The following is a 13,449-nucleotide window of genomic DNA, read 5'->3' on the forward strand; positions in this document are numbered from 1 at the left end:
AGAGATCAACAACAGGAGGACTGACTGACTTGGGGAAAACCACAGACACGTGTACAAGTGTAGGCAATGTGCAATTTGGCTTCACAACATTTGCTACTTGACACTGGCATGCATGCAGAAAAAAAAGCTGGCATATGGAACTGCCTGGCAGCATGTGAATATTATTTCAGCATTCATGCACAATATCCATAAAATTAAAATAAGAAAACACTTCCATTTTGCAAGAAAATGACTTGATGACCATTCCAAGGTTAGTGGAATTTCTTCTTTAATAAGTTGCCCTGGTTCTCCATAATATATCCAGTGAGAATGTGTGATATTAGTATCCTAGTTGTTTTTTTTTTGTTTTTTTTTTGTATAGATGACAGACTAAAGCCTTCACATAAACTGTAGAGGTAGATGAGGATATTAAAAAAAACCCAAAGCAGAAAAATACTCCAACAAAACAACTCAAAGACTGACTTTGTGAAGAGGCCAGTAGTTTTCTCCTGACTCTTCATGCAGAAACAAACATGTTTGTCCATTTTAGAGGAATCAAAAAAAAAATTTGACAGAGAGAGATGTTTGAATGCATCCATTTTCTTTGAACATTAAATCACTATTTGAGTAGGATTTTGTTTTGGGGGTTCTGTATTAATCCAAATTTGACGTGGCCAGCAGTGGTCTCTGATTCTAGTTACAAAAAAGAAAAAAAAAAAGGAGCTGGCATATTGTTCTCAATGGTCCAGTAGAAGAAGAAAGGTGGGATTTCCTCCTTGTTCTCTGCCATGTATTTCCCTCACATTCAGGGAATTTCACTGTGGGTCAGGAATTCATTAAGTTAAAACCTGATTTCAGCAGTAAAAATCATGCCATGTTATATCCATGTTTCCACAGCAGCTCTTGCTGTGGCTGTTTGTTGGCATAAACAGCTCACATGAAAGACATTCTACCTTTACACAGAGTCCCATAGCATGGGATGAACAGACTGACTACTAAAATTGACTTTAGTACTTGTGGGCACTTTAACTTCATGGCACTAAGCTGGGGCAAGTTTCTTCTAACCATAAATTTAATAATTACAGCTGACAAAATGTGAAAGATGTTTTTTCTTTGTGAAGCCACATTTTGCTTCTGTTGTCTTATTCAGCTCCTTCAAGGTGTGCTCTAAAGTGACTCTACTTTTAATGGTAACCCACTCAACCACTGAGAGTTTGTAACCATGGCAAGAGAAGGTCTTAATATAAAATACTCTTTGTTTTGCATTTCCCATCCAGAAGGCATCTTGCACTCTCACCATGAAAATCTAGGACCCGAGCTTTTATCACATTAACTATCTCCATGCTTTCCCAACACTCTGTGGAGGAAATAATCCTTTTGCTTCCAGAGAGGACTGAAGCATGCCCTAGTTTTCCAGAGCATCATCAATCTCAGATTTCTGACCATTTTTTGTTTCTCACTTTGTGTTTCCATTCACTTCTGTGCTTCCCCTGGCTGATCATACCCTGACAGTATCCACCACCCTTGAGCTCTGTCCAGCAACACCCATCCATTAGTTCCTGTTTAGGAAAGAGGTTTTTCCCCCTAATAAACCTGACAAAACAGAATTCAAGTGGATTGCCCTTTCTGGTCTAAGTTGCAACAACTTATATTTGGGAAATTTCAGAAGGCCATGCTGCTTTTCATCGTTCTGTTTCCATCCATTGTGTACAGTTTTTGGTCTCAAGTATATCTTTCATGGGGTGTTTTCTAGTTCTCTTACCATCTTTTCCTGAGCTCCCAGGGGTTTTATGGTATGCTGTTTTAATTTCTATCAAATTAGGTAGCCTCTCAGACGCTACAATAATTATTGGCCTATAATGGCCACTTTACTGGAACTCATTAGAAAATTTTCCAGCCCAGCAGTATACAAAGAAATGACCTCTTGACAGGCCTCAAATGCTAAACATTTAGTGAGGGGACCACCACTCTCATGAATCTGATCCTAACTCAGACAAAGCTTTCTTGGTTTATGCATTAATTCTTGCTTTTGTAATTTTCTCAGAGAGGTTATTCATGTTTTCACTTCAACAAAAAAATACCCTGCTCTAAAAATCTATCCTAACTGGGCATAAACCCCAGTTCTGCCCCTGATGGCATTTGTTCAAAACCAATACAAATATCTGGCCCTCAAAGTGGATTTTTCACACTCAAAGACAGCATTGTCAACTCACCTTTTAAAACTACTTAGGGTTGCTTTAAAAAGGTGCTGTATCTTGCAGAGGCAGCAAAACAATGCAGTAGATATGGAGGCTATTCATTTTCATTTACCAGATAAATCAATACTCACATAAAGCCTGAGTAACTTGTTGGCACTAAACTATGCAGCCCCATTTTCACTAAAATTTGTCAAGCTTCAACCATGTGAGCTTTTTTATTTCTTTAAAGGGGAATATGTGTTTTCATGTTGCATTACATGAATAGTAATAATAAACAGTAATAACCAAGTTATTAATCTTCTCTGCATAGTCTAAGGGAAGGGGTTTTTCTAGACATAAATAGAGTAAGTAGAATTCAAAGCAAAAAGCTCCACTAAACCTCTGTGTGTGACTGAGAGAGGGATGTTTCATGTTCCATAGTTTACAGGCGTATGTTATACTGTACACACCGTCTGCAAGCACTTTAGAAAATCCTGGATGCTTAGCATAGTCTTAAATCAGGCGTGTTGCCAATTGTGGATTAAGTAGAGGATAGCTGGGTCATTTTCCGAGGAGTTCCTTTACAGTTCAGCCTTTTTTCTTGGTGTTAATGCTTTTACTGCTGTTGGGTGAAGGGAGGAGAGGCTTGGAATACCCTGCCCTAGGGCCTCCTAAACTGTTCATCTGTCATGGATCATGTCATGGAACAGAAATGTTTGTTTTTGCTCCCATTCATTTCAACTGGCAGCCAGTTATTATTAGAATGAAAAATTAAGCTATTATGCAGTGGAAGCCTTGCTGGCTCTATCAAATTTATGGAGTTAATACAGCAAAATTATCCTTTATAGTGGGTATAAGCAGCTGTATATATAATGCAGGCCCCTTCTTGATCAGTACAAATACAAAATGGCAGCCTTGTTTTCATTATCAGCATTAAAGCTTGATATGGTGTGTCACCTTATTTCAGAAATTTCAAGGGAGCAGTTAATACATTAAGAATACCATGGGTGACTTGGTTAGACATTTAAGTCCATCCTCTGATCTTTAGGGTCTGCAAATATGCTGACCTGCTTTCAGAAACAGAGAAATCATAGAATTTCTTTGGACTTACCAAAATGTTTATTTTCAAGTGTTTTTGACTTTATGTTTCCTGGGGCGCTGTTTGAGTGGATTTATTAATTTATTTTAAAAGAGGAAATTAGCTGTGCCCTTTAGAAACGAAAGAGAGGTGTGACTATTTTTATCAAGCTTCATAATCTTGAGAATCTGGGTTCTCAAAGTCCAATGACTCATACACCCTTAGACATAATGCATTCACAAGGGACAAGGTGCCTGGTGAGAATAGAAGGGGATGAACTGTGCAAAAGACAAGAAAGGCAAATGAATAAATGGGAGACACATCCAAGAGGGAAAGAGTTTTAATAACACTTGTGTACTTGAAGTTGTAACTCCCCCACAAGTTGTGCATGGAGTGCAATCTGTCCTAAATTCAGTTTTTCTTCTCTCCAAAGAAATTCCAGATCCACCTCAGTAATGCAGGCACCTTAGCAGAGCATGCCACTGCATTGGAAGAGATATTTATGATGCCAGGATTTTGCCCCCCACTTTCTTGCCTCTTAAAATTAATTGTAGTAAAGTTGTCAAGTTGGGGTTAAATGGAAAATCCACACAGATATGGGATGGTCTTTGCAACACGTACTCCAGATGTACTGTGTTTCTGTGTCTTATTGGCACATTTGGGATGGATTTGAAAATAAATAGAAGCAAGTTTCTAGCATCTTGTACAGTGATTAAACCCATCTTTGGCACTAAGCAGTTGTGCGAAAGTTGTACTGCAGGAAGACAGAACAGAGAAAGAAACATGATTTTCAATAGTAAAAGTTCTTTGTGAGAAAATGTAAAAAGATTTTAAGCACTTGAAATTCTGAGCCATTCAGTCATTCCTGCTGAAATTATTCTTGTGGAGTTTATCAATCTGTGTGTGCCAGTATCATAGGGGACCAATTAATTGCACTCATAGTTGCCTTTGAGCTATTTTGAAAGTAGAAAGAAGTCATTTTGTTAATGGTTTAAGCAGCACTACAATCATTACGTACAGTTTATGCCAGATATTGTCTTTATAGTAGATGGAAACACAGAAATACTCATACTTTATGGTTTCTAATGAATTTTGATGAGAAACTAAGAAAAAGGAATTGCAATCCAGTAGTTTAATACAATATTTCTGGGCAGGACAGGTTTATTCTGTCTTGGGATGACTTCATTGGTTTTACTGCTGCACCAAGCATGGGACAAGACTCTCCTACTCCTAATTTATATGGTAAAATCCATGTGAAAGGAAGAGGGAGACAGTGATTCTGGCTGATGTTAAAAAAGATCCTTTGTACAGATGTGGTCCAAGGTATGTACAGATTTTTTTATGCCTCCCTTATGGATCTTGCTATCCTCTAAGGCTGAAATGCAAAAGAAAATCAGACCTCCAGCAGTGATAAAGTGAAATAACTGGATATGCAAAGAACTTATTTCTTGGTAAAGGGCAGCAGCTATGAAACTGTGTTTGGTGATGCTGCCAATCACAGAACACAGAATATCTCATTTTTCTCCAACAGTAGTAGGAACAAAAAGAGACATTTGCAGGTTTTGTCACAGGCACTAATTTCTGCTGAAACCTTGGTGCTTTTAAAAGGTATCATGAAACCTTTAAGGAGGTCTTAAATCAATTTGGAAGGATTCACCTACTGAACTACTAATCGTGGTCTCTTCTGAGATTGTCTAGGGAGAGCATAGAGATTTTACATTTAAACAGTGACACAGCCAGTTCTTGCAGAGGTCATGAGTGGCAAGGAAAGCAAACAGAACATCAATTTTTATTAATATCCCGTAATCCAGAATTTGCAATGAAATGGAAGTTAAGGTACTGTTCATCTTTAGATAAATCTCAAGGTCAGACACTGAAGAAATGCATAGAGGAATGACAGTTGTGATTTTGGAAGTGCATAAATCCTGGGGATTGTGTTATTTCTGGCTAAACTTTTTTGTGTTCATCTTGAAGGGATGCATTTTCATTTTAGCCCATTAATCTCAGTATATCTTTTTTTTTGACACAGACCTATTAGGAATTTTAGAGACTACAATATAGACTCCAGATGCTAGGTCCTCCTTCATCTTTTTGGTACACCCTTTAATCCATAACAACCAACACATTTATTTTATGAGGCCTCACAATCAAGAGAGTCTTAATATCCTTTCTGGCAGGTTTTCACTCTTTGATTTCACATTATATAGGGGACTGGATACTTTGAACATACTTTAGAAACTCTCAAAAGTAAACTTTTTATGGTAAGTGCTTTACATCTCCATGGCAAATCCTGTTGTGCTTTTAAAATATGCTTACAGGCACATGCATGGAAGTGTAGCTGTACTGTACTGAATGATAACACATGAGATTGTGTGCTGGCTGTGTGTTGCAGGTTGACAATGTTGATTGTTTCAGACACAAACAGACCAAACCTCACTGGAGACATCCATCATCCAGGGAGAGCCCTCCTCTTCTGGTTTTGTGACAGTCCTGGCACTCAGTAGTGAAATAAAACACATACAGATCAAACTGCACCAAGAGTTGGTACCTGTCTCTCCTCCATCACGGAGATCTGGTGTGGTGAATGTAGCCAGAGGTTTTCTTCTGCTCTTGGAATTTCAGACTATAGATTCTTTTTCATTTTTTAATTTATTCCTCTGAATGAAATTGAATTTTGTGGTTTTTTTCATCAACACGCCCCAGTTGATAATGTTGGGGTTACAGCAGTCTTACTCTGATTTTGGTTGCCAGCAGGTAGAAAGCTTTCTTCCCTTTTTCTTCTTTTTGTGTGTGTATGTTCTTCTGTTACTTCCTTCAGAAATGCAACTGTTAGAATTTGTAAATCCTACCAATGAAAAGATGACACACAGGGAAAAGCAAAGATGTTTACCCTTCAGTGAGCTAGACAAACATCTTCATTTCAGTGATTCACACAACAAATCGAATAAAGAAAGAAACCCTCTGATGAGCTCTCTGTTGCTTCCCTTCATCCAGCTCATCTGATGCTGGAGTGAAATACATTTCTGCAAGTACAGTCAAGCCATAAATTGAACAATGAATATCTTGTCCAGTAAAGCTCATATCCCAGCTGGGGTTTTCAGCAGCTTGAGCAACATTTCTGAGGGGAAGACCTTTATGAAGGAGATTACGGAGTGCCCGTGTTCAGCAGGCACTGCTCTTTTCCCCGGTGACTGGAGGAGTAATGACTCTGTCTGTGCAAGATCCTGGCTGCTCTCCTGCCTGCAGAGGAAAAGAGACACTCAGATCCCACCCTATTAATGTTGGGAACATTTGGGAGTGAGGTTTTTACCTCCCTCTTTAATCACTGCTCTGGGTTGATAGAAAGGTACTGAGATAAGTATTTGAAGGTGGGTTTATGCCTTGCTCTCTTAGTGCTTGGATTAAAAGTCTGGTCCCTTCCACTGAAAAGTGCCAGTTTGGTTGTGTCTTGTAAGGGTCATCACAGAATTTAGCACAATTTGTGCTAAATTCTGGTCAAGGATGTAGGTTCAGTCTCTTGTGCAGTCTCTAATAGTGCCCAGAGTACAGAAGTGGCCCTGCAGATCTGCTTTTGAAAGCCCTCTCCTAATGATGTCATTTTTTGGTGCACTGATATGAGGCTTTGAATCTGGTATGCAATAGAAATGACAAACAAGACAATTCTAATATGCCAATCAAGCATAACTCTTACTGATATTTTTACCTCTTTGTTGCTAAATAACTGGCATCTGCATCCATATTGGTGGTCCTGAGAGGACCCTAGCAAGAGTGCTGAACCCTGTAGAATGCTGTATACTAAAAAGAGCCCACACTTTGCTGCCTTTTTTTTGTTGTTGTTTGTTTTTTGTTTTTTTTTTTTTAAGAAAAAACTTCTTGGATTTTCACCAGTGGCTTGGAAAGAGGCTGGATTTGGACCGCTGCATTTTCTTTCTCAGTCAAGACACTGTGTCTAAAATTTACTTGGGTTTTTTCGGTGATGATGAAAATTAGGAAAGGAAGGGTACATTTCAGCGTCAGTTTGAAGCTATGCTGGTTTAAACCTGTTTTTCTGTTTCAAGTAGTTGTCATATTCCATTTGGTAGCTGCAAATCCATAACAGCAAGCACCTTGGAATCTTTGTGGCTTAAGGTTTGGCACGTTATGTGTAGTGTGCTGATGATACAGGAGGTGGGTCTGCTGTATCTGCATGAGGGAGGGCCCAAACACCCAGTTTTAACACACATAGTTAATCTGCTAATGTTGGAGTTGTCTTTAGTGCTTAAGAAAGAGGCACAGGACCCAGAGGACCACTGCAGTCTTGAGAGCCTGACATTAAAGCCAGTTAGAGAGAGAAAAATCAGCAAGAAAACTAAGATTCAGGGAGGGTCTGCATCAGACTTCCCCCTTTGCTAAAATAAATGAATGATTTATTATTAACACCATTGTCCTGCAAATGTGGATCATGACTGCTCCTGAGCTTTTTGGATTTTTTTCATTCTGGAAGTGGTTTTTAGGTTTGGGGACAGGAAAACTGCCATTATCCAGTATTTTATCAGGGAGAGAGGCTCGGATTCACATTTTTACCATGTATTCTCTACCCAGACGTGGAGAAGCACAGATGTGCAGATAATGTCACCCACATTTTGCCCTGGCTTCAGGACCATAAGCTAATTTTATAACAATTGACGGTGACTTAAACTAATGTTGCTAGGGTGCTGTCAGTGATGCTGAATAAATAGGGAAGGACTTCAGGAGAACAGCAAACAGCAGCTGTGACGACTTTTGTTCTGAAGCTACCTCTGCATGCCAGATTTTACCCTCCAGGCACAGCAGCAGAGCACAACTCCCACCTGTTATCTCTCACCATTGAGGCTTGCTTCTTTCTGTTTAAGTTAGGTTAAATATTTCTCCTTTTCCCAGGATTCAGAGCTCATCAGGCCAGCTGTGGTGCACAGTCTTGAAACACAAAACAGCTGGAGACATAATGTGAACAAAGTTCACCTTTTCTTGTTTACATTTGAAAGCTGCTGCACTGTTTATGGGATGATGCATTTGTTTAAATGAATGTCCAGCTATTATTGATTTTTCATCTCCGCTTTTCTTTTTTCCCCCCCCTTTATGATTGTGTCACTGGTGTTGTGCAGCAGAAATCTCTCACTTTAGCACACCTGCTCACAAATTGACTGTGGAAAGAATTAGGCCACGTTCTCCCTACAGTTGCTGTGGTGAAACTCAGGCATGGATTTACCCAAGAGACCAGATGGAGTCTCTCTCTTTCCTTTCAGCATCCCCACAGTCCTCTTTGAATTTGCATCTACCCGTTGCACAGCGTAACAAAATGCCAGCTGGGTATGTAGCTCCCTTTTCTTACCCTCTTTCTTCCATCCCTGTTGGTCAGAGGCATTTACATCCTTCTGGGATTGTGTGAGAGGGAGAAAGAAGCAGGGATAGAAATTGGGAATTTCAACATCTGTTGAAATTGGGTTTTGAGAACTGGTAGCTTGGAGGTTGTATACACAGCATATAACAGCATCCAGTCAATAATTTGACATTCCCAACAACTTGCATTGAGCTGAGAGTTCAGTTTAAGAGCAGCAGCTAGTAGTAATGGGAATGGAATTACTGAGGGCCTGCTACACCTTTCAGAAGTTTTTATTTTTCCTGCTCGTTAACAATTAATGCCTTGTTTTGCTTTGGATTTGTCTACATTCAGCTCCACACTAAGAGGGTCACTTTTATGTGTTTCCACTATTAACACTGATCCATATTACTGCTGTGATCATTTCATTTGTTTTTACTGCTGTCCCAAAAGAGAACCCTTGAAGTTTTGTAGGTCTGGTTGAGGTAAGACAGAAACTGCCCTGGTGTGTAAGTACCATACTTGGGGCATCAGTGTTAAACATCAGGAAATCAGAATTGGTTGGATGAGGCCCTTTTTTGTGGTTAGAAATGGTGCTTCTCCCCAACTCCATTGTGGAATAACTCACTTAGAAGGAAAGTTTCTTCTCTTTTCAGAGAAAAGTTGGCTCATGCCTTAAAACTCGGAGATTTATGTTCTTTAAAATGTGTGTGGGTTTTTTAATCCTGTTCCATGTAACTGTAGATGGTCTCCATAGCCATATAAATCCTCCACTATTCTTTGATTCCAGCCAAGACCTTGGCTTCAGTGATACCTGGTTGTTATGTGCTCTCCTGAGCTGCAGTGAAGCTAATTGTGTTTGATATGGCTCCAGTGCTCGATGCAGGGAGGAACTTGCTTAAATCCTTCCAAAGGATTTACACAGTATAATCCGTGGGTCTTCTCAACAAGCCAACATTCTTAGCAAGCTAAATGCAAGCAGAATCTCTCTCTTAGGCTGTTTCTTCTTGTAAGGATATATCCTGCACTCCTAAATGGCAAACAAGGCAAATGGAGGTTGAAAATTATTTTGGTTAAGACACAGGCTGAAAATCCCCCAGGTGCTGAATTTAATCCACAGGGAAAATTCTTGAGAAGGTTTCTTCTAAAACATTGTGTATTGTGAGTGTTTTCAGTTTTGCTTTGTCACTTTTGCATGTCACTTCTTGCCTGGGTTTGTCTACCAGATGCATAATTTTGGGATTTCACTCTTGGGAAAAATTGTTCTTGTTCCTTTTCTTGAAAGAGTCTCAGAGGTTACTGACTTGTAGCCTGTGATACTAATCTGTCCCTAAGACTTTTAGAAGTCTGCTTACCAGTGGATATGAAGATCTGAAATTCATTCTTGAAGAAGTTTGAAGCTTCTTTAAGAGAAAATGAGATCACTTTTATCAGCCTTGATCTTTTGCAGTCTAACTAGTGAAAATTTTGGGTTTCACATCTTGGAGAGTCACATAGTTTATTTCAAGGCATATTTGGACTTTTGGTTCTTTCCTGCTGGCCCAGAACTTGAGTATAATGGGGCTTGCATTGCTTTCCTTCTTTATGTAGTATAAGCTTAAAGATTAAAAAAAAAACAAGCAAAACCAGACAACTCTCCAAATATTTGAAGTGTAAATATGGCAGAGATATGAATACCAAAACATAACTTTTGTTCCCCTTTATTCCTGTTCTTTATCTATGTAAACATGACCAATCTATGTTCCAATGACACCTGTAAAAGTCACTGAAAGTCCAACTTCTCCTTTTAGTTTGAGTAATTTAAATCTGGACTAACTCAATTTACTTAATTTGAATTGCATGAGTTGACATGAGTTGTCCTCATTCCAGGTGAAGCCACACCAAAAAAAAAGTGATACATAATTTTTGGTTTCTGCAACTGTGTTTTAGGGTACAGAGGCATCAAAATACCTTGAGCAGCTACAGGAGGTTTAATTATTCTTGCCCAGTAATCTATTGCTAGGAAAAATAGATGTAAAAGAAAATCCTCCTTTCCATTTCTCTGAGGAAGAATAATATTAGATATATAAAATAGGACACAGAAACCTTGATGAAAATTGCTGAGAATATATTTTAAAGTCTGTCTGACAATAATTTTCTGTATTAGTTCTTAAACACTTTCTCTTCAAGTCTTCTCTCCCTCTCTGCTCCCACAAACAATTCACAGAAGTGTAACAAATAAAACCAGACTCAAAAACAACTAATTCCTATAAATAGGAGGTAAAAAAGAACTTTACTTATTCTAATTATTCTTTGAAATATTGCTTTTTATTAAAAAAAAAGGAAGCATCATGTAAAGAAAGGACAGAGACTGAGACCAGTAAAAGTTGTATAATGGGGGAAGTGTGCTTCCTTTCATTTTCATGAAACTCTTGCCAGAAATACTCACTAACAACTGCAAATGCTTTTTTTGCTATAAGAACTTGGAATCATTAGGTGAAATCTTTCAGAAATGTGGTGAACTCATTGACATGATTTAGTTAGTTGATTACTTAGTTGAACAGAATATATATTCCTTTTTTCCTGCCTTGCAGAAGAACTAGGAACTTCTTTCTGAAGTTTTAAAGAATATTAATAAAGGATTTTTTAAATATGAATAAGTTTTTAGTAATATGAGTAAATTATATTTTAAAAATGTTTTGTTCTGTTTTAATCTATACTACTATTGCTGAATAATTTGTGTTGCATCTATTAAGTTTTTGTCTATGATTTAGAGTGTATCCCTATGTTAATAGGGATTAACTTCTTAGAGTGTATCCCTATGTTAATAATGACCTTTTCTAAACGAAATATATAAAAAAAAATAATCTCTTATCTAATATTAAATTTATTTAAAATACTTTAGAGTATTTTTATGTAAGCAACTTATTTTAATAGAGATAAAATTTACTTTAAAACATTGAGAAGTTTGTCATTCAGAAATATTTTTAGTACCAGATTTTTATAGATTTTTTTTTTTTTAATTAACACAGTGGTTTATAAAGCAGTAAGCTGAGCTGAGCATCCCCTTGTTTACTTTGGGCAAACTGAGTGACAAAAATAGACTGTTTAATGGCAATTTCCTGTACCAGGCAGTTTTCATTATCTCCCAATGTATTTATGGCATGGCAATATAAGTTGAAGTAGATTGTATTGGCACTGCCAGCATTAGTAAAATATTCCATTTGTAATGCATCTAGCACTGCAGCTCTTCACTGTGTTGCCAGTGGAATTTTCAAAATATGCATCATTGACATAAGTCTGCTCTCCCCAGAGTAAGTGGAAATTTTAGATGCTGAAATAAGAGCAGAATTTAACTAGTGAGAACTTTTGAAATGGAAAGTCGAATACAAGGTAATGATTTTTTTTAATATAAAATATTTTTCTGTCTAAAAAAGCTTAATGAATATTCTTAAAGATGTGCAATTCCTCATTTACATAGCCATTTTACACTTTCTTAAAGTATTTTGATAGCTATGTGCCAAAAATGATATCAAATGCAGTACCTTTGTCAATATGGTGAAGTTAATTTACCCTCCAGCATGTCTGCTCTGTGATCCTCTCTTAGAGTCATAATATTTCTTCCATCCTGGCTGGATTCAGGGTACAACATAGACTGTCTGGGAATAAATCAGGATTATGTAGAGCAAGTGGCTGTTATTTATGGGACCATTGTTCACTGGCGAAGAAGTTGAAGTGTGTGTAGCTGATATGATGGGAACAGTGAGCAGGAGACCCCTGAGACTGCAGGAGATGTTTTCCTTTCCTCACTTCTCTGCCTGGCACCTGAAGAAGAAATTTTAAGGAAAGGGCTGCTTTGTCTCTGCAGCTTCAGACAGAAGCCGACCCACTGGAGATGCAGGCAGGAGAGAATTTAGCTGTTAAAGTCAAAGAAATATTTTCTGATTAGGTGTGAACTGATTTTATTATTTTTCCCTAACAGCTTATAAAGTGACCCACTTTAGGTAACTTTTTATGAAGTATCAAAAAGCACTTATCCAATGCCAGAGCAGCTGCTGACAAATTTCAAGCTTTTATTTCAAAGCATGAAACAGTTAAGTGGCTGGAAGAATACTTTTAAGCATGAGAAAAGCAAAGTAAAGCGAAGAGCTGTGCATTTATTTTGAGATGTCTGCAGTCCCAGTTCTCATGAATTTTTACTTGGTGTGGTGATCTAGCCAGTTCACATGATACTTCCCAGCTTTCATCTCAGTATTTCTCTGAATACAAATAAAATCAGCAAACCCCCAAATCAAACTACCAGCTCCCCCAAATCTCAATGTAAAACAAACCCACCAATTTGAACAATTTCTTTCCAAGTAAATGCATTTGTCTGAAAGAAGTGTTTTAAAATAGGAAATGTCAGTTCATCTTCTCCATAGGTGCTGTGGCTATTTCTTGTGCTTGCAGACACAGCAGAGAGCTAAAATTCTGACTTTGGGGTGTGTGTGTAAGGACACACCAAAAAGGATCAAACTGATTTCATTTGGGTAACACAAAGAGAGGAAGTTCCTCACTAGCAAGTCCCATGGGATGTCAACGTTTCAATAGCTAAGTATTTTGAAGCTTTGCTATTTATAAAATAAAACAAAGTCACTTTTGAGTCAAAAGTCCAGATCTTAGGAACACTTAGCCAGCACAGATTGTGGTAAAGTTAAGCAAGGTTGCAGGATGTTCCCATGTAATTTTCATTGTGATCTGTTAATTTTGCTTCTTTGAGTTTTAGGGGTTTAGATGTAAACTTTTGAAAGCTTTCTGGAGTGATTGCTTCTTGGTCTTATGTCTTTCAACTGAGCACTGGAAAGTCAAGACTACTAAAATCACCGGGATGGAAGAATTTAACATTGGAGAGCCAACTT

General features: G+C 38.0%; 1 protein-coding gene across 1 annotated transcript in view; it reads left to right on the forward strand.

Moving 5' to 3' along the window:
* LOC146768063 (uncharacterized) overlaps nucleotides 1-13,449 on the forward strand; it is a 518,279-nt gene that overhangs the window by 413,385 nt on the left and 91,445 nt on the right. The window contains exon 5 of the transcript XR_014954527.1: nucleotides 1-13,449. This exon is cut by the window's right edge and continues 19,804 nt beyond it. The gene's annotated coding sequence lies outside the window, so the exon portion shown is untranslated.

This window comes from Lonchura striata, chromosome 3 (assembly GCF_050655825.1).
Source record: "Lonchura striata isolate lonStrDom1 chromosome 3, ASM5065582v1, whole genome shotgun sequence".
Taxonomy (NCBI): domain Eukaryota; kingdom Metazoa; phylum Chordata; class Aves; order Passeriformes; family Estrildidae; genus Lonchura; species Lonchura striata.